Source organism: Chrysochloris asiatica, unplaced genomic scaffold (assembly GCF_000296735.1).
Source record: "Chrysochloris asiatica unplaced genomic scaffold, ChrAsi1.0 scaffold00371, whole genome shotgun sequence".
Lineage (NCBI taxonomy): Eukaryota > Metazoa > Chordata > Mammalia > Afrosoricida > Chrysochloridae > Chrysochloris > Chrysochloris asiatica.
Genome location: NW_006408889.1, coordinates 1,632,619 through 1,637,949, shown reverse-complemented (window position 1 = coordinate 1,637,949; position 5,331 = coordinate 1,632,619). Strand labels below are relative to the sequence as shown.

The 5,331-nt window shown below is 36.7% G+C and overlaps 1 pseudogene; it reads right to left on the bottom strand.

Annotated features, from left to right (window-relative positions):
- Nucleotides 1-4,375: 4,375 nt before the first annotated feature.
- LOC102817988 overlaps nucleotides 4,376-5,331 on the bottom strand; it is a 15,661-nt pseudogene continuing 14,705 nt past the window's right edge.

Below are 5,331 nucleotides of genomic sequence, written 5' to 3'. Positions count from 1 at the left end.
TTCCACGGCCTCTTCTGAATCTGGCTTGAACCTCTGGAAGTTCTCTGTCAATGTATAATTGTAGCCATTTCTGTATTACCTTTAGCAAAACTTTACTAACATGGGATCTCAAAGAGATTTTCGGATGATTTCCACATTCCGTTCAGTCACTTCTCTTTGGAATGGGCACAAATATGGATCTCTTCCAAACAATCAGACAGATAGTTGTCTTCCAAATTTCTTGGGATAGATGAGTGAGTGCCTCCTGTGCCAACTCACTTTCTTGAAAGATTTCAGTTTTTATTCCATCAATTCCTGGTGCCTTGTTCTTTGCCAATTCCTTCAATGCACCTTGGACCTCTTCCTTCAGTATCATTGGCTTTTTTATCATATGCTACCTCTTGAAATGGATGAATATTAACCATTTCCTTTTGGTACAGTGACTCTGTGTATTCCTTCTATCTTCTTTTGATGCTTTTGCATCATTCAACAATTTGCCCAGAGAATCTTTCAATAACGAAAGTCAAAGCTTGAATTTTTTCTTCAGTTCCCCCAGCTTGAGAAATGCTAAGCATCTTCTTCATTTTTGGTTTTCTGATTCCAGATCTTTGCACATTTAAAAAAAATATTTGGCTTTATCTTCTCTAGCTGATATTTGAAATTTTCTGTTCAGCTCTTGGACCTCCTCATTTCTACCATTTGCTTTAGAATCTCTACATGGAGAGCAACTTTCAGTGACTCTTCTGATATCCATTTTGACCTCATCTTTCTTTCTTGTTTTCTTAATGAATTTTTTGCTTTCTTCGTGTATGATGTTCTTGATGTCATCCCACAACTCTTCTGGTCCTCGGTCTTTAGTGTTTAATATATAAAATCTGTTCTTCAGATGATCTCTAAATTCAGGTGGGATATATTCAAGATCATAGTTTAGCTCTCATGGACTTGTTTTCATTTTCTTCAGCTTCAGTTTGAATTTGCATATGAGTAATTGATAGTCTGTTTCACAGTTTGACCCTGGACTTGTTTTAATGATGATATGGTGTTTTTCCATTGTCTTTTTCCATAGATGTAGTCAATTTAATTTCTATGTATTCCATCTTGTGAGGTCCATGTGTGTAGTTGTCTCTTATGCTGTCTAAAGAAGGTATTTGAAATGAATAAATCATTGGTTTTACAGCATTCTATCATGTGTTCTCCTGCATCATTTCTATCACCAAGGCCATATTTTCCAACTACTGATCCTTCCCCATTGCTCCCATCCTTTGCATTCCAATCACCAATAATGACTAATACATCTTGATTGCATGTTTGATCGATTTCAAATTGAAGAAGTTGCTAGAATTCTTCTATTTCACCCTCACTGGCTTTAGTGGTTGGTGCGTAAATTTGAATAATGGTGATATTAACTGGGCTTCTGTGTAGGCAATTGAATATTATTCTATCATAGACAGCGTTGTACCTCATGACTGATCTGGATATGCCCTTTTGAACAATGAATGCAACACCATTCCTCTTCAATTTGTCATTCTTGATATAATAAATCATGTGTTTGTCAGAATCAAAATGGTCAATATCAGTCCATTTCAGCTCATTAATGCCTAAGATATTTATGTTTTGCATTCCGTTTAATTTTTTACAACATCCAATATTCCCAGATTCATACTTCATACATCCATGTTCTGATTTTCAATGAATATTTACAGCTGTTTTCCTTCATTCTGTGTTTTGCCCTTCAGCAAATGAGGTTTCCACCAGCATTTCTCCCACAGGCTTACTCCATTTTCGTCAACAGAGTCAACTCTACTTTGATGATGCAGCTTTTCCCTAGTAACATTTTGAGTGCCTTCTAACCCGAGGGGCGCAGTTTCCGGAACTATCTGACAGTGTTTCTCTGCTATTCACAAGGTTTTCATTGACTAAATATTTGGAAGTAGTTTGACACTCTTTCTTCATTGTCTGTCTTTGTCTGGAAGCTCATCTGAAAAACCTGTCCACCATGAGTGAACCTGCTGATATTTAAAATACTGGTTGCATAGCTTTCAGAATCACAGCAACTCATAAGCCACCACAGTATGACAAACTGACAGATGAGTGGTAGCCATTTGGTTTTAAGTGGAAACTTCCACTTAAAATTTCATGAAAATCTGTGTGCATGTGTAATAGAACCCTCCAGTGATGCGGGTGGGGTGTCCATTCATTCAGGCATCCCCTCAAGTCACTAGAATAGAGGTGCACAAACAGTGAGAGACCAATGAACAGATACCAAAATAGACTGTCCACACCTGTATCCCCATAGTTCTGTCAGGTATTTGTGACTGATCTGATTCTTCCCCTGCTTGGCCTCTCCTAAGATGGCGACTCTGGGAGCAGCTGAGTGTCTTGCATTAGAAAGCACTAGATTTATTTATTCTGCTACAAATTCTCCTAGCGCAAAGCCTTCAAAACTTCTAAATATTCCTTTATATGTGTTAGATAGTTTTAACACCATCCTCTGAGCCTGCTTGGTCTGGTATTCTGTGTTGTTGCTGTCACTGCACTTGTACCTGATCTGCCATCTTTTAATATAGAACACAAAATTACCAAAACTCTTTAATGCTGAAATGTTGAAAGATGAGATCATCATTATATGTCAGATATTATGGTAAATCATTTAATTCACTAATTTAAACTGAATTAAATGATTTACCACACTGCCCAGTCCTGTACCATACTCACAATCATTGTTAAACATGAAATCATTGGTGCTGCTGTTGTGCCAACCCGTTTCATTGGGGTCTTCCTCTTTTTTCACTGATCCTCTTTTTACCTTACAATGGTTTCCTTCTTCAGGGACTGGTCTATTCTGATAATACGTTGGAAGTATGAGAGACAAGTTGCACCATCTTGGCTTCTAAGTAGCATTCTGGCTGTATTTCTTCCAACACAGATTTGTTAGTTCTTCTAGTAGATCATAGTACTTTTAATGCTCTTCCCCCAAACCACAACTCAAATATATTGATTATTCTATGGTCTTCCTTATTCAATGTCCAATTTTCATATACATTTGAGGCTAGTGAAAATACCATAGCTTGGATATTAGTCATTTACAAATATGTTCTAGGTTTTTATATATAAATATATATATTGTGGATATTATGAAATTCTTTCCATACTTGTTGTTCCATAGCTCCCATTCTTTATATTAATGTCAGTTTTCGGTTCATATTCAGTTAGTACAGCTCAGAATAGGCAAATTAAATAATATTATAAAATGGTCTTTTGTTTGTTTGTTTATATTGTGGATATGAAATTCTTTCCATACTTGTTGTTCCATAGCTCCCATTCTTTATATTAATGTCAGTTTTCGGTTCATATTCAGTTAGTACAGCTCAGAATAGGCAAATTAAATAATATTATAAAATGGTCTTTTGTTTGTTTGTTTATTTGTTTTTAAATTTGTAACAAGAAAATTCATCTGAAACCAAAGTACTTTTCAATTTGGTATTTGAACAAATATAGATTCATTTGCATCTGGGAAAAGAAAAGCCAAATTAAAGGAGGAGCACTGAGTTTTTACAGAAAGCCATGATAGGAAGAACAGAGAATATGGCAAATGAGCAATTTTCCACCCCATAATCAGATCAGATAATTTCCTGAATTGAAAGAGGAGATGGAATGAAAAGTGAAGATTAAAGGAAAAGAGAGTTGCATGGGTCTTCACATTGGCTTCCCTTAGGGTCAGTTCTCTGAAGGATAAAAGATAAAATTTTAGATAGACTGATAGAGTCCAGTGCAAGAGAATTTTTTGTGTGAACTCTGAAATTAAACTGATTCATCGGCATATCTGTCCATGACACTATAGACACTACAACCTACCATTCAATGTACACCACTTACTGAAGTTTTAATTTAAAACATCTGAAATGCATAAAAAATCTAGACCTTTTGTATACCTGACCAGAAAAAATATGTAAATTCATTCTGTAGGCAGGTACTTAATACTTTAAAAAAACAACAACAAACAAACAACTTTTTAAATTAGAAAGCAACAAACATGCAAATGGCAAGTATAGAAATTTATCTGAACCAACATTTTCACTATAATGAAAATTATTCTTCAGCACTGATCCAAGCTCCCACATCCCAAGGTTAAGGAAAATATTGCACTTTGCATAATCTAACATTCCTGATTCACGGCAAACAATTTTAAAACATTTTGCTAATTTTGTTTTACACACACTCTAAAATTCATGCACACAGTCGTTCTAAATCAGTATTAGGTTATCCCATAAAAAGGAAAAAACTCTAAAAAGCCAAAACCTTAAAATTGCACTAAAGCTCTGTAAAGAAAAAAAATATAATAAATGTCTTATACAAATATCAGAACATCTAAGTGCTTGCCAACAAGAGTTGATTATTATTCATCTTCATTTTCATTTTCCTGGCCAGAGCCTTCTGATCTGTTACCCTCCAGCCAGTCAGCTCGGATATGTTTCAGTGAAGCTAACATTCTCAACATGAAAGAGGCTGGAACTGTAATGGTGTTTCTAGTCTTTTGAGTTCATTTGGAATTATAACTTCATCAGCAAGTTTCCAGTTAAAAATCCTTGACTCTTCCAGTTGTGACCAGACCTTTATGTCATAATCTATGCCAGACGAGGCCAAAATTGGGTCAAATGGATGTGGTACTTTACCACATGATTATCCATTATCTGCTTCCAAGAGCATCAAGTGCTCAGCATGTGCTGATCCCAGATGAAGATATGGCCACAGTCAGAGCCACTCATTACAAAATTAGTACCTCAGAAATTGGCCTCTTTTATCATTGTCCTGGAGTTGCAATGACCCTTATATACCACCTTTATCAGTGGCCTTCTAATGCTCAAAGTGTCCAATTCTTCCATTTCTTTCCTTTCTTTTCTCTGCCTGAAGAACACCTGAATGCCGGCAACAGTAGAGCGTCTACCACCAGATCCTGCTGGGTACCTTGCAACTGGGATCAGGACTGGGTCATCATCACTGCCATCTGTGTCCTGGAGAGCTGAATCTCTGGCTGATGCTTCCTCGTTAACTAAAGGCCTGATGGCTTTGGTTTGGAACTGAGACTCAGGATTGGTGGTATTCTGATGGGCAGCACTCTCAGGGCTAAGCTGATCTGAAGATTCTGGTTCTTTGCCTTTTTCAGATAAAGTAGACTTTTCTGGAACCCCACAAGGGCTATCAAGATTGTGGTCACTCCTTTCTCCTGAACTGGAACTCAATGGTTCAGATGTAAACTTATCTGATTGTGCTATGTCTACAGGGTTGTCAATTGTGTTTTCTGCAGATATGTTTGTTGTTGTCAGGTGCCATCGAGTCGGAACCGACTCATAG